We start from the raw sequence: 24,060 nt of genomic DNA on the forward strand, positions 1-24,060 counted from the left end.
AAAACAATTCCTTTTATATGCTTTACGTAAATTTAATTGGACTGCATTTCCATTACCATCTTATGAAGCGCGCTGCATGCTCATCAATATACAAACACTTAAGAAGCGCTGCCAGTTTGCAATGCTTTTCTTCATCGACGACATTATTTCAATGCGCATAGATTCGGCAGAAATTCTCGCACAATTAAACTTTTACACACTTTGTCGATATCTTAGAACACGGAATTTATTTTCTGGAAAATCGTACAGAACAAACTATGCAAAAAATAGTCCAATCAATGGAATGATGCGCCTATATAATTTGCATTGCGGAACTATTGATTCAATATGTCCAAGCAGCAAATAAAAACTAAGCTTAAAACAGAATAGAAATAATGCATAGTATGTAAGTAAACATTGTAATAATCATTGTATGTAGTCTACAGTGTACACAGTGTACAGTGTAGACTCTTCACTGGCTTGACGAAATGGATAAATAAACAGGTGTCCACTTTCTTTAATGATGATGATGATGGTCCCACCTCTTACCCCTACAAAGGTTTGAGCTGGACGATTTATCTTTAAGATAATTAAATATGACATTTTAACCAGGTTGGCAAACGAAATCGAATTGGTTTCAGTTACAGATATAAATTCCCTCTAGAGTTTACAGTTGCTTCACAGCGATATAAATGTGGAAAAGCTCAGGCGTCCACCTCTTAGTTCGCCTTTTTGTCCTCCTAAAATATTCATAAGTATTACAAGCAATCAAAAGTTCATGAACAATCAACAAAGCATCCTATTACACTAGCAATCCCGCAATCTGATGCTATCATAATTTTCAGCAATGTCAGGAATGCTCACGAACCCCCAACATTTGCCAGAAAACTTACTACTAATTCAAGGTATCTTCCAAATAAGCATCAAAATTGCATTTTTTTTTATTAAATGTTAAATTCAGTCCTCTATATCCGTAATACGCGCACGAGGCTCAAACCTTTGTAGACTATTTTTTTTACTACTACTATTAAATCAAATATCAAAAATCCATCGTCACCATCGTGGCGAACAAAATAGTTTTTGCAGTGCTACAATAATTATTAAAATTTCGTTATAACAGCTATCCATACAAAATATTCCGTTAAAAATAACTTCGTCAAGATACGTAATTTGTCAATTCATAAATAAAAATCAATGGATAACCGTTCAAAAGACAGTTTTAACGTGTGAAATGCAATGTCTCTTAAATTCTGCTAATGTTGTTGCAAATTTGTGGCACATGTCCATTCTGCAATGATTTATCAATGAGGTCCAGAAAGATGTGGCCAATGACATGAAAGCAATCTTGAATAACTCTAGCATTAACATTATCTACTCCAGCCGATTTTCCTAATGAAAAACAAATAACTCTAAGTTCATCTAATGTAATTGGGTAAAAAACTTCAAATCTACAACTACTATTAACTGGCTGTTTTATTTCGTCAGGTTCATCGACCAATTCAATAGATTGATTAATCAATGAAACACTGTCTACAAAATAATCATTAAACTTAGCTGCAATTACTTGTTCTGACTGTTCTAATGTGCCATTAAAATTTATGGACCGCGGTTTGCAATTACTAGGTTTTAATAAAGATTTCAAAATTTTCCATAACTCTTTGCTGTTGTTTTGATGCTGATCAATCTTCCTTTGAACTTATTCACAACGAGTTTTCTTTATCGATTGTGAATACTTATTACGCGCTATTGTGTACCTAGTCCAATGATTGTCATTATTAGATCTACAAAACTTTTTGTACCATTTGTCCCTTTTCCGTTTAAGACGCAAAAGATCCAAATTGTACCAGCTGTTCGAGTTGTTCAAAGAAACAAACTTTTGCTCAACTAGTTGATTGGTACACGTTTTCAAAGCGTTATTAAGAACAGCTGTAGATTCATCATAGTTACCGGCCGCGAATGGAAAATCCAGGCTTCTCTCAACAAGATTCGAAACAGCTTGCTTCGAATATTTCTTCCAGCACTTCAATTTTACAAAATTATCGTTATCGTTAACATGGTCTAATACATTAATCACTAAAGTCTCATGATCGGTTATTTTCAAATCAGTATCCGTAACTGAACAAATGGAATCAAAATTGGAATAAACGTGGTCGATTAAAGTTCTACTGTGCCTGGATATACGCGTATATTCATTTACCGTTTGCTTTAAATAAAAAAAACTCAGCTAAACGCTTCAAATGATTCGAATTATGGTTATCACGCCAATTAATATTAAAATCACCAGCCAATATATTTAATTTACTAGAATCAAGGAATGTCTCGAGCCAGTTCTCTAAAACTTCAGCAAAACGCTGGTCACTAGAACTGGGAGAATGATTCAAAACACCATAATTACCCATCTTCATGCCACGTACAACTGTAATGCCCAAGAACCAGTTGCCATCAATTACTTCGTTGGTACGAAGGTTGAATTGAACTGATTCTTTGACATAAACAGCAACACCGCCAGTGTGTCTAGAATGTGATAAACAAGCAGCAACAATATATCCCGGAATACTATACTGATCAAAAGCTTCAGTTTCTACAATATGAGTTTCAGATAATAAAACTAAAAGAGGAAGTTTTTCTTCAACAATCTGACATAATGCTACGTAGTTTGTTGACAACCCCAATATTCAAGTATAAAAAATCGAATTGATTCACATTCCTGGAACTTGGCTGCTATTTATTGAAACGCAAGCTGCTTTTCTTCTGATCAAAAAGTCTTTTATAGAGCAAACATTCAGAGCTAAATGCGGCATGGTTGACGTCCAAGTTCATTTGTCGTTCTTTATTCATTTTCAAACAATTAATACATTTCAATACAGTTGACGTACACTCCGACGTTTTGTGTTGTTGGCTGCACCTAGAGCATCTATCACAATTTTTGCAATCCATGCTCTTGTGTCCAAATTCTCCACATTTGAAGCATATCAACACATTAATCGCGGGAACTATCGAGCACCGATCAAACCCTACATTTACTTTTTTCGCACATAACAAACATTTATAAGTATCGACATTGACTTCAATTACAACACTAAACTTGTTATAAGTGAAGCGTGGATTTTCAAACATGTTCACTACTTTTACATCATTAATAGCGATGTCTTCATTTTGACTTTTTAAGTAGTCAATAAAGACATCGGAGGAAAACTGATCGCTCATGCCCACTGTAACAAGTACGCTTTTGCATTTATTTATTTAATTATTTATTTGCATGGAATTCCTATTTAGACAATTTTCCACATTTAATTATATTGCATTAACTTTCGTTTTTCAAATAAATCCATAAATTTGTTCACCGCCAAGGAACGAACATCCACTTACGTAGAGTTACACTTGTCATACAAAAAAAAGTAATGAGTTCCCTACGTTCAGATTGAAGCGCAAATTCAAATATTATAAAGCCTGTCGAGCTTGCCGACGCTACGAAGTTACAGCGTCGTAAGGTGGACATCGACCCGCCAGATTTCCATTGAAAATGCAATGACCTTTTTCCGTTCGGCTTTGCGCACTCCTACCGAATTCCGGGGAGAGAGATGACTGGACTCTGGATAGTCCGTTGAAAGAGATGCTGCAAGGCACTAATAATCGGGTGCACAATTGCGAGAGTTTGGTGGTCGTGAAATTGGGTGTCGTCCAAGTTCGCGACCTCCCGGGCAAAGGTCACAATCTAGTGGCTATCTGAGGAATTCCTCAGCTTTGATCGTCCACTTCGAATCGATCTGTGGAAGAGGCAAGAGTGGTCGGTGTTTTGTCTCGTGTCGTGGTGTGATTAAAAAGGTAGTTTGCGTCATGAACTTTCTTTATTAGATTGTTAATTTAAATTCTTTCCCAGTAGTGTTAGCTTAGTGTAAAACCCTAGCAAGCTAGTTAGTAGGCGGCAAAGTGTGTGTCTCGAAGAAAGTACAAGGTAAAGTGAGCGTTTATCGACCGTTAGACCAGGTCAACTTATTAGCGTGTGCGTGCGGATATAATCCAACAGGTTCGTGGCAGCGGAGGCCATTTGCCGTCACACCACCCTATTGTCAGAGACCGCTTTTGACCCCACCTATCGGTTTCGGAGGATTCCCGGGGCACACGTGGCCGGAAGAGGGTCGCTATCGCCAATTTGCGGACAGGCAGGCCAAAATTCGTCCCATCTGTAGTCATCGAATAACAGAACAGCATACGTTGCACGTGTTCCAGTGTTCGGACGATCGAACGCATGTGCCGCGTTCAAGCGTAAGCCCGCGTTTCCGGTGAGTGAGACATTTCCAGCATCAGTCGATCGCATCCGCGATAGTTTCTGGGCCGAAGTAGTGCAATACGCAGCTTCGGTACCGCCGCCGTCTCTTCACCCATAGCACCGATGTAATTCCTAGGTTTTCGAGTGAGTACATGCATGTATATTTTTCGTTGTGAACGTCCATGCGCATGAGACAAACGAAAGCTTCGCGAAACATAACCGTCTCATAGAATGGGTGACCCGAAGCCATCCGTCAGCCCATAAATTGTTTCATTGAATGGGTTAAAGGTGAAGCCGAGAAACACCAGGAGAGCAGGAATCGTACGGAGGAAACTCGCACCGAACACACGTATGGGAGTAGAATGAATAGTGCACACGCTAGGGAGTAGGATAGATGGTATGATAGAGGGAAAGGAAAGAACAAAGACCTAGGCAAACAGACATGTAGGGAGCAGGTGAAATACAATCCGTACCGAATAAATAGGATGGGAGCTTTTCTCTTAACTTTGTAGTTGAGCTTTGCTAGTACGGTGACAATTGTCATGTTCCGTAATAAATACAGTTAACCCCCTAAAGCCATGGTTTTTTTGGGTAGCGTACCATTGATGAACTGCCGAGTTAACTTCTTATGAAGGATTTTCATGTCGTTTCGTGTTCGTTTCCTGTAGTTTCGTAGAGTCAATTTACTGGGGAAGTCAGCCCTGAATCTGACATTTATTGTGCTGGCAACTCTCCAATCTTTTCGGATTGGTTCGTTTGGACTTTCAGGCTGGGCCTGTGATGAGAACATCCCCTAACGAGATTTTTGGTTCGGACGAATTGTCGGTCTTGTGCACACGTAATTGTTCGTGTTTTGTAGAGTTTCTGGACAACGGTAATTTTAGTCAGCCAGTCAGCTTTCTTCCCGTATTCGGGACATATTGACCCAATCCCTTGGATGGTCTCAGGCCGGGCAAACCTACAATCTGCTAGGTGGTCTCCTTCTAGGAGTGGCGCTTAAGCCACCCATCTAACGAACGGAAAGCTTGACGGGCTGGCGGGTTACACCACTATTTTCAATCTTGGCACCGAAGTGGGAACAACAACACTATATTTTTCACCCAGATTGCTTTCAATACCATTTTTCACATCACTTACGTTTGCTCCTGTTGCACACTCAAAAATCATGGAGCCATCTTTACCATTCCTAACATTACTGATTTTGTGTGTTTTTGGATCTAACTGAGTTTTCAAAAACTTACGAGTATCTTCGCAAGGTTGTTTGGACTCTTTCAGTTTAATCACAATGACCGGACGAGTCTTACGATTATCTGGTTTGTTACTTTTACTGTTACTGTTACTATTAGTTTTACTTTGACTAGCACGACTATGTCTTTTTACAACATCCGCAAAACTTGCATCTTCTTAAAAACAACATCATCATCATGACCACTATTACTAATTATTAATTTACGTTTTTTTGCGTCTGGTATTTTGGTCCGATTCTGACTGAATCGTCCTAGATGAACTGCGCTGATCATTCTTTACAGCTAATTGGTTTTCCGCATCAGTTTTAAAAAATGAACTTTTCATATTATCCAATTTCTCACAAATTAAATTTCCAAGACCATTTACATTTATTCTAATGTCTGCCATCCCGCTTTTCCACCTGAGCAGCAATGTGATCTCGCATGCCAGTGATCGAGTCCGAGAGTTGAAAAACCTTCTTCATCTCTTCCTCTATCCTTTTGACGCGCGAGATCTGATCATTCTGCTCGTCACAACTCTGATCTGATAGACAACTATCACACTTGAACAGAACATTTGCATTATCTGCTATAAGCCTCGCCGCAGTCTAAGTGAGTGCCGCACAAGCGAAATGGAACGTTCCATTGCACGGACCTACACATGTAACTGGGAGCCCACTCATAGCAATAGACTGCTCGCATACATTACACACATCCATTTTACCAAATTAAACGCTAACACTGTTAGCAGCAGACATATACAGGGGAGGAGAACACAAAATAAAATTTTACCGCCACAGCTCACTATACAAAGCAATAGCGCGCCGGGGGGAAAATACAAAATTAAACAAAAACTAGTTGCTAGGCAACCTTTCCTCTACTTATCCTGTTAGAAAAACAACAGTCCTTATAGAAATGTTTAGCGTTGAAAAAAGTCCAAGGATTTTAGATAAAATAATAAATAAATTGAAGGTCTGAAACTTATTCTGGTGTGCTTATATATTATTGGATAGTTTAAGATCGATTCTCTGAGAAATTAGGATAAACCAATCGAATTAACTTTTGTTTCAATTCATTGTTTATGTAAATCATCACTATTTTGGTACCACATTGACTTAAGGCTCCTATCATCCCAATATGCACGATAAAATGTAATGTGCATATGCATTAGAACTAAAAAAGCTGCCATAAGCCACTTTACACACTATCAAACAAAATCAAATGCACAACGATCTTGATTGATCTTGAGCTTTTTGTAACGGCAATAGATTTCTAAATAAAAAAAATAGTCTGGCTCACTGCTGTTATAGTTTTTGTAGAACAGCACATCAACAAGTTAATGTATGGCAGTTACTCTCAAGCAATAAGAAATCAAAATTGGATTTATCTAAATTCGATGAGTTTAGTATAACTCGTAAAGAGATTATGAGAACCTCTTATAGAGTATGGAGATTGTTTTCGCAGTGTTTTAAAACAGCTTTATTGATATTCTCAAGCATGTTTTAAAAATCATATTAAGAGTGGTCCACTTATCTGGAAGGCAATTTCATAGCGGTTATCTGGAGTTTGTGGTGGAGCTCTTACGTTTATTTACTGTTTTATAGAATTGATCTTAAAAACCGCTAATAGACTACAATAAAACTACAAAAAAATTTGGGATAGGCCACATCTAAATATGTTCTGATTGCCCCCGGGATAGTGGTCAAAATCGAAACTCATCATGTGACATATCAAATCACATGAGAATTTAATAAAAAAGTCATGGATTGTGCTATGCATCTTTCCATTCAAAAGTAAAACTAAAATTAAATTGAAATAAGATTTTTGAAAGAAGCATCGCAGAGAAGCTTTCTTGAAAGAAGCATCTAAAAGAAGCTTCTTCTTTCACAAACTTATAAAAGAAGCTTCGAGACCGATCAGCCAGTTTTCATTTCAAATAGCAAACGCAGCCATCGATTCCATTTACACAAAATACGACTTGACACACATTGAACGAAAAGCCAAGCATGGGCGATAGAAGCGCAATAACGCAGCAGTGGAACACATGTTTTGCTGACTCGTATTACCTACTTACCTACGCTGGTGGTTTTTTTACTACGGGAAGGTCAAAATATAAATAACCAAAACAATGGCATCAATGGACGCGCAAAAGCAAAACACCCAAAATACAATATTTGTCAACAACGCACATCTCTACAGAATAAACCTCGATGACAGCAATATATGTAGCTGCAGAACAGGTTATGATGACATCGATCACGCAATTCGGTATTGCCCGGGTATTAACGCCTCCAGAGCACGACTATTGACATGCGATTGTTGGATACCCTAGTGGCCCGAGGTAGATAACCCTTTCATGAAGTAAGAGATGTATTGGGAACCCGTGATCTTCCCTACATGCAGGCGATCTACGAATTCCTTTGTTTGTCTGATGTTAGAGTTTGATGTGACCATCGCCTCCTTTCCAAACAATTTCCAGCCATTGTGTCCCAGTCTTATTATCCTCCTGTTTCTGTGCTACTTGCCTCTGCCCTGCCAGGATTTGGTCAACTGTCCGAGAGTAGTATCTGAAGGAGGCTTCAGAAACCAGTTTCCTTCCAATTGAAATTGTTACTTATTAACCTCGAGCCTGCCACGAGTAATTGGTACCCAATACTAACCTAGAACTTCTGCTGTTTAAAATGTAAATTCAAACATTACTGATTTTTGGCTCCGAAAAGTGTCACACACGAGTGAGCCTAGTAAATAAACGAACTAGTTAAAAAAACAACATTCTGCCCAGGTGTCTATTCCTATCTCCTTTAAATTCATCAAACTATTGTAAGTTGAATCATGTAAAACCCTGAAGAGTTCTGGACATAAAGGTTCAGTCTCGGCTATACCATTAACTTCAACGCGAGTCCCGACGTTAGTCGGCGAACCATCGCTTATTGAAGAAAGAAAGCCATTGACTAAGAGTGACCTTCTTCTTCTTCTTTGCATTTCAAGCTTATTGCTTATGGCATATTAGCTTAGTGCGTGCTCTCAACTTAGTGTTCTAGATGCACTTCCACAGTTATTAATTGAGAGCTTTCGATGCCTGCTACCATTTTTGCATTAGTACAATTGTGTGGCAAGTTCAATCATACTCTATGCCCAGGGAGGCGAGAAATTTTCCAACCCAAGAAATTCCTAGACCGGACCGGGAATCGAACTCAGAGTGACCTACGGACTAGTGATAGTCAGTAGACCACCACTCAGGTCTCGATCGAACAGTGTCTTCAGTATGATCGTATGATCGATTGATTAAGTGAGTGTGTAAGTATCCTTTTACGTAGTCGAACGGGCTGAAGTTAGAATGCCCCAGTTCGGACCACGGCAGAGTGTTCAAAATTCCTAGGACCACATCTGAACATGTACCGGGTGTCCCCTGGGAAGAGACCCGAATCTCATGATGCGATGCATAAAATTTAAAAATTTTTTTAGTGCGATCAGATGTTAGCTATTACACATCTTGAGTCATATTAATGCATTGAGAACCTAAACATTAGGAATATAAAAAACCAGGTCTCGGTCATAATGTTTTAATCTTACTGACAGACATACTGTAGGGAATGAACGCAACTAGTTGAATCATAGAATTTTATTGGTGATAATTAATATTTTACTTTTATTAAACATTGCTGCACCTGATGATTGTATAGAAATCTGTTTTCAAAGCAGCCATCGTCAATCTGCCCTACAAAACATGGAATGCAATTAACAAACGACTCTTGCCGACTGAATGCCATGAAATTTGTTTACCACTTAACAGTGCAGGAAACCAAACAACGAACAACAATCGCATGTCACGCTTATCAAAGCCAACATTAAAAAGGCCAAACGAAGCTAATCTCTTCTACTCAGAGACTCAAAGTCTCTTTCATTGCTTCCCCGTGGAGAAGCACAGTAGCAAAATCCCTGTGCCACACTCAACCGCAGGGGTAGCACAAGTGGCATTCTTCTCCATTAGGTACCTACCTACCTACTCTCTTTGCCGTCGCATCGCAGATTCCAAATCCAGTGCGGAAATCTCGCATCCGGTACCGCCGCATCCCTGCGACCACTATGTATCCATGAAAAGGATACAAAAGGAAGGAAGGAGCTACACAAGACGTTGTTCCTCCCACTTTTACTCCTTTCAAGTTGAGATGTTTAACATCTTGTTTTGCTCAGCAGCCAGCCAGCCAGCCAGCCAGCAGCGTCAACATCAACAACACAAAGCGCATGAGAGATTGGTACCAAGTAGTGAAAGCGGAAAACCCTTTTCGTCCTCCCTCTGCTTACTCCACGACGACGCATCTATCGAGATTTTCTAACACTGGAAAACAGGAAACCCGCTCTCAAGCGATGAAAACGAGAAAAAAATCAAGCATCTCTCACAGTGCTTAAACCAAATGTAGGTGGCATAAACAACAATATTCGTTCTTTTGTAGCCGGGCACGCTCGTTGTCATCGTCCTTCCTCGCCACCGTTCACAACTTGCACTGCTGTTGTTGTTGAGTAGCATCTTGTCAGCGGTCCAAATCTTCAACCGATTCTAGCTCACGCTGTGAGTCAAATCCGATTTTTGCGATTTCCTACTGTGCTGCCGACGACGGCGACGGGGCGCGGTTGGTGGCTGTCTGCTTGTTTGTGATGAGTAATTTCTTCTTTCTCTCACCGTGACATCGTGGGTGGCCTTTGGAACTGATCTTGAGCCGTTGATTGCTGGTACAAAAAAAAAGAAAGGTGGCGTAGTTTTAGTTTGTTTTTTTTTTTTTAGAATTGAGCATTCTGAGTTATAGTTTATCAACAAACTACCTATTTGAAATCAAAAGGACGCATGTTCGAAAGGTTTCTTGGGTTCACCTTGTAACAACAAAATATTAATTGAAACGATCATAAGTTGATTTCCATAAAATTGCCGATAGGTATTCGACAATAAATTCAGTTCAACAATGGACGATTTGAACTAACCGACTCAATTTGGTAGGAAATTACCAACCCTGAATGAACCATTACATGTACAAAACGTGCGCTGCAATTCAAATACCTACACTTTATTTAATTAATTTCAAACTCGAACGAACAAATCAAATTGCACCCGTGTCTGCATACTTTGTAATTGCAATTCTAACCAGAGAGGCATCATTCACGATCCTTGGGGAGACGGTGGCATCCGTCCGTCAGCCATGGCACACATGGAATATCCAGTGGAGAGTGAGATGGACACCACTACTGTTGTTCCGTAGGGATCAACAACTGCTGCCAGAATCGGAGTTGGACTATGATATGTGTCACGTTCCGGTGTGCAGAACATGACTGGTCAGTAGCAGTGGTTGCAGTTGGCTCACAGATGTTGATAACAATTAGGATGCAGGTAGGTGCATGATGGTAAAAGTTTAATCGAAATGAGCCATCGTTGACGTTCGAGTAGTTTTGATGACTGACTGAATATTTTTACTGCCTTTATTTGCAGCATTTGACGTTGCGTAGTGATGATATGAAAGAAGAATTCTCGAGCAAACGTTCAAATCGATTTAGGTACTTTTATCAACAATGGCTTCAAATGTCAATTTATCGAAACAGAAAGCTCGTCCACGAACACCACTATCAGATAGGGAAAAAATACGAAAAGTAAAATGTTTTCCAGATCCCCTGATAGCACATTTTGATACTAGCCTCATATGAAAGGGGCGAGCATAAGCTTTCGTTCAGTGGGTATTTCAACGATTCTGATTTTTTGTAATAAGGGTATTTTAAGAGGCACCTTTAGGAGTTTCGATTTGCATGCCTAGCATCAGGATTTGAACGGCTCTGAACAAAGTTTCTCCTCCCTCGAAAGCCTCGGAGTTTCCTTGGTACCGGTAATAGCCCGTAAGAGAGGACGAATTGCATGACCAGGGACGATACAATACAGGACTCTTGTTGAAACATTATGAACTGGATTTGTCCAACAGGCTTCTAGCAGAGAAGCTGTCGAAATACTTGGAGAAGCGGTTGTCAAACGATCCGCAGCTGTTCAACAACGTTCGTCAGCAAATAATTTTTTTTTTTTTTATTTATTCGTCAATCAATCAAATCGTAGACTACATATTAACATTAAAGTCTGTTCCATTTAGAATTTGCTGGCATGGTACGACCGGAAACCTTCTCGCATACAGGAATTTTGAGAGCCTTTGCAATCATTCTTCCTGACCACGTTGGATTTTGCACGTGAAAGTGCAGAATTTTTTCACGTCTGTCACGTTCTATCTTCGATAACTTGTATGAATTCTGATGAAATTTTCACTACTAAATAAACAATCCTTCCGGATCAAAACGCTGTCAACAATGCTAAGACATCTAGGACTTATGTTCTATGACTTCCCAGTGTTCTGAGACATATTTTTAATTCTGTTGAGGGCATATTTAGATCAATCATTTCACAATGATGATTATAAACAGTCACCATCTGATTTATCGGTCCAAATTTAGCGTGATTTGTACGATAGCGATCTACTGCGAACAACTGTCGATTGCGTAATTGTTGGGAAGGTGCATACAAATTTAATCTTGACAATCGATCAGCTGAGTTAATGCGTTGCGAAATGATATTGTTTAATAAAGAAATCTTTGCGTAACCCGACGTTCTTTTAATGTTTGAATGCTGATCAACAAGCAACGAGTTTCATATTACGGGAGAGGAAATGCCGTCCAAACTAACTAACGTAGTGCATATAATAAAGCTCGATTCAAAGTAAATCTGGACGCACGGTTTAATACACCACCAAGTTTTTCTCGATTGATCGACACATCTCGAAATAACGGATCATGGAATTTGAGAAAAGAAAATTAATTGTGCCCAAACATCTAGAGAACCCTTCGTGGTCTGCCTCAAAAATAGCAAAAGTGTTAAAATTCCCAAAGTCAACGGTGAGTCTTGTAATCAAACGTTACAAGGATACTCTGAGTGTGGATAGAGCACAGCGCATCTATCATAAAAGTGGCACTAGGAACAAAGAGCTGAGGAGAAAGGTGTTAAGGTACGTGAAAAGCAACCCAGGTGTCTCCATACGTGATTTGGCAAAGAAATACGATTCCAACTTTTCCACCGTGCGTAACATCCTTTCAAGAGAAGGTTATAAGTCTTTTTATACCAGTAATCATCCGAATCGCTCCCTGAAACAAAATTTAGTGGCCAAAAAGCGAGCACGATTACTATACGAACGAGTTTTGACGAAATTTGATGGGTGTATTTTAATGAATGACGAAACATATGTCAAAATGGATTATAAACAAATCCCCGGACGAAAATTTTACCTGGCAACTGGTCGTGATGATGTCTCTTCCAGGTATAAATTTGTTTTTGCTGATAAGTTTGCTCGGAATCTGCAGTTGTGGCCTTAAAACCAAGGTTTTCATCACATCTCACACAATGACGTCGAAGGTTTACATTACAGAGTGTCTCAAAAAGCAGATTTTACCCTTCATTCGGCAACACCAGACCAACGTAATGTTTTGGCCGGATCTAGCCAGCTGCCACTACTCTAAAGAGGTACTAGAATGGTATGCTGCAAAAAATTTTAACCGATCGAAAAATATTGGGCAATTGTCAAGCGAAAACTTCGAGGATGCGGTAAAGAAGTGACAAATGCACAACAAATGCGTTTAAAGTGGAATCAGTTCGCCGGTACAGTGTCACCAGCCGACTGGTGCAGAGCATGATGGTATCGATTACAAGTAAAGTGCGACAGTTCGTTCGAAACGGTAAAATGTAAATATCGTTTGAAAGCTGAATAAATACCCTTTTTTAAACCGGTGTCGGTGGTGTAGTGGTAAGCGTGATTTCCTCTCATCCCCAGCAGGCCTGGGTTCAGTCCCAGTCGGTGCCGCCGGGATGTTCTGAGGCATAACATCTTTGATCACGCCTTCCTTCGGAAGGGAAGTAAAGCCGTTAGTCCCCGGTTCATGAGTTGATGGGTCGATAGGTAGGGTCCAGGTGTGGGAGCTACTTCCCTGGCGTCGGAAGCATTGGTGCTCAGCACGGAAAACAAGATCGACGGAAAACAAACCAAAGGAAAAAATACCCTTTTTTACGTTTTGATCAACCGTGTATGTTGTTTAATTCTTGAGTTATGATCACTTGAATGCGTCCAAATTTACTTTGAATCAAGCTTTAAAAATTGGTTTTGGATTGACTCTATTTGTTCTTCATGCTTTTTCGTATAAGATGACCCAAACAACGCTACAATATTTTAATATTGACCTCACATAAGCAACGTAAAGTGATTTTATTGTGTAAGGATCTTTAATGAGGAGACCGAAACGTTTTATAAAACTAAGCATATTGCCTGCTCTATGTATTATTGTGTTGTAATGATTCACAGATGTCAATTTAGAATCTAGAATAACACCTTAATCTCTTATATTTTCACATTTTAGAAACATTTTTATTACCTAATGTAATACGAAGAATTTGATTGTTTAATTTTCAACTGTACGTTATAAGATTACAATTTTTAATATTTAGTTTCAATAAACTATCACCACACCATCTTTAAAAGTACGTATTTCATTCTGAAACACATTCATATAGTTATCGCTTCCTATTTCTAAAAATAGCTTCCTGTCATTAGCGTATATAAGTACTCTGATATTATTTTTTAAACATTAGAGAGATGCCATTAATGTATGTACAAAATAGAAAAAAGGGGACCTAGGTGCGAGCCCCTGTCGTGACTTGAATTGGCTTAGATGTTTTCTCGTTGAATCTTACAACTTGCTGGCGATCAACTAAATACGACTTAATCCAGGTGAGGAGCTTCATCTCAACTCCCATTTTTTTTATAATTTAAAAATCAGCATTGAGATATTAATTTTGTCACACACTTTGCTGAAGTCCGTATGTAGAGCTTCTACTTGATTTACATTTGAAGTCCACAAATTCCGGAAGGTTTGTGGAGGTTGAACGGCCTTTACTTTGCGACTCGACTTCGACATGTATTCCTAAATCATTAATTTTCTAAAAGTATTTGTAAATTTCGTTGGTACCATGCGTCGCCATGCCAAAATATTCAATAAATCATAAATATCAACTCGTACAGTGAGCACAATCTACCATCTCTTTTAATCTCTTACTTTTCAATGCAACGGCAAATGTGACGACACACATGCACGTGTATAAGAATTACGTAGACAGAACATTCACACTGCCAGACCACGCTGTATGACATTTTGTTTACACCCCTGAGCGGGAAAGCCAATGACAGCCTACATGCAATGCTGCCATCTCCCCTGTTTGTGTTTAATTCAATCTATTTTTACCTTTGTAATTGGAACGTATAAGTTCCAAAAAAATGTCCTTTTAGTTTTATTTATTCAGTTTTTCATATTTATTCACCATTAAAAACATCCGCTCATCTAAGTTATTGCATGTTTTAAAAAACTTATATTCACTGCTAGAACTAAAACATCTGGCAACGCTTGTTCTAATATTCTTTTACGTTCGCTAGCAAAGAAGTGAAGTTGAAGTGATTTTCTTGGTGTTTTATTTTGTTCACCAAGAGATTTGACCTCCAGTTCACATTAGTTTTGTGTATTCGATTACGTGGAATTGTGGAATGCGATAAAGAACACAAGTAAGTAAATGCATTGATGGTGTTTTACCCACACAAAAAAGTAAAATAATGAAATACTTGCTTTAAATTTTCAGATGGCTTTTGTGTGAATGTATGTGTATACTAATGATGATAATTGAAGAATATTTCAAAAAAGAAGAATCCTAATTGAATGACGGTATCTTAAGCCTTAAAAAAGCCGTGTTGTGCTCTAGTTATTCTTGTTTTATTTGGCCAAACATGTTTTGACGTAGAACTACGTTTTTGTCGACTATACTGGGGTGCAAATCAAAAAATATGTGTGGTGAAGGAGTGTTAGATTTTGAACGCTTGTAACTTTGTCATTTATAGATGAAATTAAAATCCAAATACGCCAATCGATAGGAAATTACATTACGAATCTGTTGAAATAAATATTTTTCAAATTTTTTGTAATTAAACTATTGAAAATGTACAAATGATAATTTTATCACTGATTTCATGAAATAAGCCTTTTTCCCAAACCCAGTCATCACAAACGAATACCACTTGGTTGCACATCATTCTGCTTGAACCTGAAAAAATATAAATCAGCGCTGCTCTCATGCCTCTGCTCATTACCGCTTCGGACGGCGTGGCACTAGGTCCTGCATCAAGCAGGACTAGGTCAGCGGCTAAAGGTGGATCACGGCTTGTCCACCACAATGAGGGATGAGACTTGAAAAAACGTGCATGTAAAACCCCCTCCCCCTCCCTCTTAACAATAACCCGAAAAAGACATGGACTTTGACGATCATTTTTTTTCGGGAAATAAATTTTAAGCAATCCCAAATAATGTATAAACTATTAATTTTTTACATGCAGAGCCAACATTTTCAGAAAAAAATTATTGCTTAATAGGAGACATACACTCGATGAATGACCAACAACTGACTGTAAAACATTTAAATGATCTTTATTTCTTGTGTTTGTGTGGTTTACATGTATGAATTTTCAAGTGACACAGATGCGTCTTTTCAACTTTAGTACATTTGAGATTTTAATTAATATTTACAGTTCCTAGTCCTATTAGGCCTGTTTTAAGAATGACCACCTTGGTGGGATTGGTTTGTTTTAAATTTGAAAAAGGAGACTACTTATAACTACTATTTACAACTACAACTAACCTACAACTACTATATACACCTAATCTACTATATACAAATTGCTTATCAAAGCATTTTCTGATAAATTACATTTTTGTGTAAATTTGGTCTTAATTTCTTTAATTCTGTAATCTATTTTGGCAATGCCTGCCTCTTCGTGTAAATTTGTTATTCTAGTGTCGAAAGGACGATCAAGAACCATCCTCAGCACTCTATTCTGTGGGACCTGAATTTTGTTTCTGTGCACATATCTGGTACCTCTATATATGCAATTATATTAACATCCAAAGTCCATCCTTTTTTACATATTCTGCACAAAAGAAACTTTCTGCTCCGCCCCATTCATAAAAAACTGCGGGAAATCCTATCAGGTTCTGAACCTGAAAAGATATAAAACAGCGCTGCTGTCATGCGTCTGCTCATTTTCGCTTCAGACGGCGTGGCACTTGGTCCTGCAGTAAGCAGGACCAAATCAGCGGCTAAAGGTGGATCACGGTGTGACCACAATGAGGAAAAGTAATTATGTAAACCCCCTCTCCCTTTCACAACAACCTCTCTCCCTCCTCCTTCACAACAATCTCCTCACCCCTCAAAAACCTCTCCTAACCCCCCCCCCCCCCCCCACTCATCAACACACTTTCCTGACCCGGTCCCCCACTCATCAACAACCTCTCCCACAATCCCACACATGAGTTGTTGCAACGTGATCAACAAATCAATATCTATGTGTCGGCCATATACTTAATATATAAACCACATTACTATTCATTTGCGTATAAATTTCATGTGAACTTCTGAGTGGATTCTGTTTATGTGTGGTCAAATGAAAATCATGTGGAATTTCACATGGATATTTGTCAAGAAAAATGTGTAAATTGTTTTGAGTCAACCATAACCGAAACATTGAAATACTTGAAAATTTTAAGATAAAGTATAATAGTCAAAAATGCATGAAAAACATCAATTTTGTGTGGTTCTACGTCATACTGCGGTCGTGTCTAGGACACAACCCTTTAATTATTTTTTTTATTAATAATTGATTCGAAGAGCAGTTCCATTTCAAATGACGATTTTTTTTTTAATTTTTTGATCGGCCTTCTACGATTATGCTGAAACTTTGCACAGTTGTTTGTTATTGTCCAACATGCCATTTTACATATTTTTCCCTAGTTTTGTACATGACTAACACTTGAAAAGGGCTTATGCAAAAATGATATTCATCAATTGGAAAACATATATCTTGCGAACAATTTGTTTGATTTAGATGGTGTTTTGCAAGAAGTTGCGGACAAGTATTGTGCCTTCCAAGAAAAATATACACTGTGAAATTTTTTTTTTTTTTACAAAAAAATCAAAATTTTCAAAAAACAAAATGAAAATTACTCAAATTGCATATTTTTTTTTAAATTATATTTTTATATTTATTTTGTAGTTAAGATAAAGTAATACCTATTGACACTGTGGATTTGCTGGAAAAATCATAAACAAAAAAATTATGGATTGTTGAAAAAATAAGTATTTTCCAAAATACTACCAATAGTTATCGAATATCTTAAAAAAGGTGTTAATATTAAAACACATTAAATTTACAACAAAAAAGCTTGTAATGCTTAAATTTCCCAAAGTTGTTATTTTCGAGATGCTCGTAGGTTAAAATTAACTGGTCGCATAATTTGATCAATTTAAACTCTTTTGAGATGTAATTCATGAGTGATCAATCTTGAAAGTATTTTTAACAAAAAGCCCAATTAATTTCCTTAAGCTTTACTGTACACAGTTTTTTTCAATCATATGCATGAGTTAAGATATAATTAATTCTGAGTAAGAGACGGTATGAGAAAAGTGTATTTTTCTGTTTGGCCTCATATACGGCTAGCTAGTTTAGCCAATTAATAATATCTCAACTCATGCGTATGATTAAAAAACTGTGAACGGCAAAGTTTAAGGAAATTAATTGGGCTTTTTGTTAAAAATATTTTCAAGATTGAACACTCACGAATAACATATCAAAAGAGCGAAAATTGCTCAAATTATGCGGTAAGTGAATTTTAACCTACGGGTATCTCGAAAATAACAACTTTGGGTAGTTTAAGCATAACGAACTTTTTTGTTGTAAATTTATTGTGTTTTAATATTAACACTTTTTTTTAAGATTTTGGATAACTATTGGTAGTATAATTCATAACTTTTTTAATTATGATTTGCCCAGCAAATGCACAATGTCAGTAAGTATTATTTTATCGAAACTACAAAATAAATATATATTTTTTTTTAAATATGCAATTTGAGTAATTTCAATTTTATATATATTTCTATTGATGCGTATCATTTTTTCGTAAGAGGTCGATCTGAAATGATTTGCGAATCTGTGTAGAACTGCTCTTTTAGGAAACTCACAAAAATTTAGAAAAAACCTCAAAAGCCTAATCCAGCGCTTAAAGAAGGTGGTAAAAGTTTGATATACTAATTTGGAAAAAGCTCAGAAACTTGCTATGCAATTCAAAAGTTCACATAATTTCAATTCGGGTCTTACTAGTCCTATTGAGAATCAGGTTGCTCGGGATTATCAAAATATTTTCTCTCGGGAAATTATTTTTGATGATTCCTGGGGGACTGATTTGGACGACGTAAGATCTATAACTAAAAAAAATCATAATTTGAAAGCTCCAAGCGATGATGGAATTTTCTATATCATCAGTACCTTGTCTTTCTTGGTAAAACTACTTAACAGATGTATATTTTCCTGATAAATAAAAAAAAAGCAAAAGTCGTTCCAATTTTGAAGCCGGATAAAAATCCAGCTACCGTCCAATAGGTTTGCTGTCTTCAATAAGTAAACTTTTTGGAAAGATAATTTTAAATAGAATGATGCTTCACATCAATTCGAACTCAATTTTTGCAGATGAGCAGTTTGGATTTTGCCATGGGCATTCAACTACTCATCAACTCTTAAGAGTTACCTATTTAATTCGTTCAAACAAATCTGAAGGCTGCTCAACTGGAGTTGCTCTTCTAGACATAGAAAAAGCATTCGACAGTGTTTGGCATGAAAGTTTGATTGCTAAATTGAAAAAGTTTAATTTTCCATTCTATATTATGAAATTAGTTCAAAATTATTAAACTGACAGAACTCTGCAGGTAGATTATCAAAATTCCAGGAGGAGCAGGAGTTCCTCAGGATAGTATTCTTGGGCCTATATTGTATAACATGTTCACTTCGGACCTCCCTGATTTGCCTCAGGGTTGCCACGAATTTTTGTTCGCTGATGACACAGGCATTTTCGCTAAAAGAAGAAGTCTTCGTGTTATTTGCAGCAGACGGCAGAAAAGTTTAGATATTTTCTCTTCTTATTTATAAAAATGGAAGATTGATCCCAACGCTTCCAAAACTCAACTTATAATTTTTCCACATAAGCCTAGAGCTTCCTTTTTGAAACCTAGTAGTAGTCACATAGTCACTTTGAACGGAGTTCCAATTTCCTGGTCAAGCACTAGTGCAAGCACGTCTACAGTTATTAATTGAAAGCTCTATTCATATGCCAACCGAAGCATGAATGCCATGAAACTCTAAGCCCTGAGAAGACGAGAAAATTTCCAAACCGAAACAATTTCTAGACTGAAACGGGGTTGGAACTCGCTACCTCCGGTTTATAATAATGTGCCTTAACTGACTAGGCCCCAAAATGTACATAAAACCTGAATAATTCCATAGATGAGTAAGAACCAGCTCAGAAACTTCCTTCGTCCTTTAAAAACATCCGAACAGTTACTTTCAACCAGGCGGTAATCTTTACTTTCATCCGATTTTCTGCCAAACTGTTATCACTGAGTGCTTTCTGTAACGCACAGACACATACCTATGTTTACCTATCCTCGTTCCATTCAACTGAACGTAACCAACTATTTTCAGCGAAACAGTCAGCCCGGAAACCGTCCGAGTCTGTAACAGGAATTGCTATTCAAAAATCAATTACGTAATAATTCAAGTTGAAAGGCGAAGATAAAGCTTTGCTCCACGGAAATTTGCAGCACCCAGTGTAGACGGAACGATGAAAATTTCTTGTGTCACCCGAAAGAGAACCCCGAAGAAAAGTCTCCCACGAGAAGTAGTGTGTTCGGGCTAGAGCTACGGGCAAAATAAAGTCGAGACGAGAAAAGCTCCTGCACTGACTACCCGAGCAAAGTCGGTTAATAAAATAAAAGTAAATCGATATTAAAGTTTGCTGCTACTATCATAATGAAAGCTCATTTTGATTTCAACTGTCGCGACATAAGTCTGATATCATATTAAACTTTCATTATGCAGTCAAGTGTTTTTTTTTTTTAATGAAAGCAAATTAAGGAGAAAAGGGACGCCATTATTTTGAAAAAATGTCAAAAGCAGTCATTGCATTCTACTTGCCTACCGGAACACAGTAAACACATTTTCATAGACAGAATTTCGGTTTTAGCCGAAAAAACTGCATGTGAATTTCTCTTCCCCCTTAGCTACCAGTTTTGCTGTTAATGTCTTGTTTAAAATTTAAATTAATTTAATTGGTCGTTTTTATTAACTATTACTGCTTATTTGTTTTGTTTAACACATTGTAGGGCATTCGCATTGTCCGGAGTGAAAATGAACTCAAGTCATTCAACGTAAGAAACATGGATGCTAACCTGTATTCAGTTAAATATTAAGAATGCAAAATCAGTAATCAAATTGATTTCATTCCAAGCAGAATTAGTCTTCCGTTTGATTTAACAGGGTAACATTTTGATTTCAATTTGATCTCCAACTTTGCTCGGGTACGTATCCAGCCAGAGGCAACGGGTCCAGCAACGACGCAGGGGGCTGTGATATTAAAGGTTTGGGTTTTGCACCGGTACCCGATTCTGCCATAGGAGATGACGCTGAAAAGGATCTTTCTTTCATGAGAAAATTGTAATCTACGATCTCGAACTGTACCGAAGAGTTTGGCAAAGCGAAAGGAGAAATATTTAATGGGAAATTAAACGCGGTTGAGAAAGGAAGTTTTTTTTGTTGCTTCATCTTTCTGACTGCCTTTAAAGAATGGGGAAGCACTGGATGTTGCTGCCCTTGTATTTTACCTACAAGTGGTGAGGAAAAAACCCGTAGCGATCCTCCAGCGTAAGTTACCGTTAAGACAGCCGGCAAAGATTTCTAGACGGACACCAGCTGGGGGGGCGGCAGTTGGTGGTGGAGCGAATAATTTGCGAAGCAACGAGTCACACTCTATATATTCGAGTAACCGCGAGACTTTTTTTAAAGACTTTTCCAGGTTGGCGGTGAGCAGCGAGGGTGAAAAGAGCGACCAGTGAGATACGACGAGTTTTGAAAGGAGCCAGCGAAATGATGACAAATTGAAAGAGATTGTACTTTTCTGATAAAATTGAAAAGATAATGGTGGAAATTATTTAAGTACAAGTGAGCAACTTTGGTGCATCAGAAGAAGGAAGATTTGACTTTGGAAGTTTTTCGTTGGAAGTGGGAAGTTTTAAGCTGTATGATATTCATAAATCGAATCAAATTGTGTCTGAAAGGCAGCCTTTTTTTCAGATATGTGAACTATTTTTTTCTATGGCATGGGATTTTCTGAGACACAAAATCTCTGATCACGCGTCTGATTCGAAATGAAAGTAAAGCCGTTGGTCCCCGGTCTATGAGTTGTTGGGTCGATAGGTAGGGTACAGGTGTGGGAACTGCCTCCCTGGCGTCGGTAGCATTGGTGCTCAGTACGGAAAATAAAATGCTGTCAAGCAGTGAAAGGCTGTTAGTATTAAGCTCTAACACCTCTAATAGATTTGAACATTTACCAATGCTAATATTATAACGAAATGAAAAAAAAACTGTCGATAAACAGCAACAGCTTTTTGAATGCAGCACTCCAGCATCAAATACACGTTAGTGTGCATTCTATACTGTAAATGGCAAATCTCTCGATACATCAAATGATTCTAATCAGCTTTTTGTTCAGCCATAGTAGAAGTGTCGACGAGATAAACTCCATGTTTTCCCCGCAGCATGATTATCTGTTGTGTTTGATACATTCAGGATTCACCCCTTTCTTCGATAGCTTATGGACCAGTTTTTCCTCTGGATTAACCTTCAAATGGTGAACAATATGATATGTACTGTGGCTGCGGCACATGGCACATCAGCCATCACGCTGTGTTCTGTTTGCCGTTGTTTTGCTGTAATTAAACGGAGTGGCTGTACCAATATTTACGTATTCGCCCCACTTTGAAATGCTTACAGGCTGTTATTTAGAGATTTTTACCGCTGATTACATTGGATATGAGATAGCAAACAAAATCGGTTCTCGACGCTTCATGGATCAAATCAGCTTATATTAAATATGCGATTAAAATCAGTGTATCATAAGATCAGCCATAAGTCCAATTTGCTGCTGTCAAGACTTGTTTTAAAAACATTCTTAAAAGTGGAATTGTGATACGAATATTTTTAAAGATTCTTGTTCGAAATATTTAAAGCTATCGAAAATTCAAAAGCAGATTTATTCTTTAAAGCAGTGCGCTCTTAGCTGTAGACAGAAGCAGCTGTGTGGTTTTCGGTTTGGGTCACGTCTGTAATTATTTAGCAACTATTGTTGCTGTGCTTGCCATTGTCTGAAGTTTGTTCACTTTTGTCATTGCCCCGTTGGAAGCAAACAAGTGGATATGTCGCTGGAAATAAAGCAAACGATTTTTTTTTTCGGTAGGGAAGTAAAGCCGTTGGTCCCAGCCCATGTGTGTTGAATGAGTGCGATATCCTCCGCAGGTGTGGAAGCTGTCTTCCTGCACATTAGATTTCCTTTAAATGGATGGCAATCGATGTCCATCGGTGATTGGCACTAGATTGCGGAACAGAGACCGACGTTAAATAAAGGAATGAAGACGATTAAATTCAAATTCGTAACTGGTAGTCTGAGACTAAGGGTAAAATTGACAATTTCGAGGAAGCGCTGGAAGCGCTGGAAGCGAATCCCAGATTCAGATGATCGATGAGAAAAAATCTTTGTTCTTAAAGCTCAAATCGGAAGTAACGATGCTTGATTGCTTGCTACATAGCCGTGCGCAATTATTTGTCCATTATGCTGATGGTAAGGCAGTCAAGTTGCGGCGTGTATGATCTGTTACCAGAAGTCCCGTGTTGCGATCTATCGTTTATGCAAGGGAAATACGGTGATGTGAAGCGTGCTGTTCAGGATAAATTCCCTGTGGACATGCACACTAGTGTACGGGGTGTATATATTTAGACCAATATAAGGAAATTATTCTAACAAGGGAACAAAAACTTGTGTTTCCTTTGCATGATGGAGGGGCATCGAATGAATTCCTACCCCAAGCGGAAGAATCGGAACCAGCCATTAAAACACCCAAGAAGACGAAAACCATCAGCCTAACGAAGAACAGGGCAGTCTGACTCCATTTTGAAATCCAAGAGAGCAGCTTCCAGTTACAAAAAAATTCGGAAATTATGTCTTTCAGTTACAGAATTTTTTTTGAAATTCTGTCAAATACCCCACAATATAGGTATTTTTGGAATCGGCGTGACGTGTAGGGACCTAAAATCGATGTCTAATGCCATTTTTAAATCCAAGATGGTGGCTTCCGGATACATAAATGCTTGAAAATTCTGTCAAAAAGAGTGTGAGTGTGATATGTAGGGACCAGAAATCTATGACTGAAGCCATTTTGGAATTCAAGAGGGCCATTTCGGGTTAGAGGAAAGATTGAAGATTCTGTTAAATACCCCACAATATGGGTATTTTTGGAATCGGAGTGACGTGTAGGGACCGGAAATCCATGTCTGACGCCATTTGGATCCAATATGGTGGCTGGATAGGAGCCTCCCTTAGCAC

At 38.1% G+C, this 24,060-nt stretch overlaps 1 long non-coding RNA gene across 1 annotated transcript; it reads left to right on the plus strand.

Moving 5' to 3' along the window:
- The first annotated feature begins 3,719 nt into the window (after window positions 1–3,719).
- Window positions 3,720–4,121, plus strand: LOC135711099 (uncharacterized). The gene is made up of 3 exons (XR_010518454.1): window positions 3,720–3,804; window positions 3,860–3,934; window positions 4,007–4,121. It is a non-coding gene; the product is annotated as an uncharacterized LOC135711099 (long non-coding RNA).
- The last annotated feature ends 19,939 nt before the right edge of the window (window positions 4,122–24,060 follow it).

The sequence above is a fragment of the Ochlerotatus camptorhynchus genome, unplaced genomic scaffold, assembly GCF_037179485.1.
Source record: "Ochlerotatus camptorhynchus isolate MF236.1 unplaced genomic scaffold, CSIRO-AGI_Acam_v1.1 ptg000419l, whole genome shotgun sequence".
Classification (NCBI taxonomy): domain Eukaryota; kingdom Metazoa; phylum Arthropoda; class Insecta; order Diptera; family Culicidae; genus Ochlerotatus; species Ochlerotatus camptorhynchus.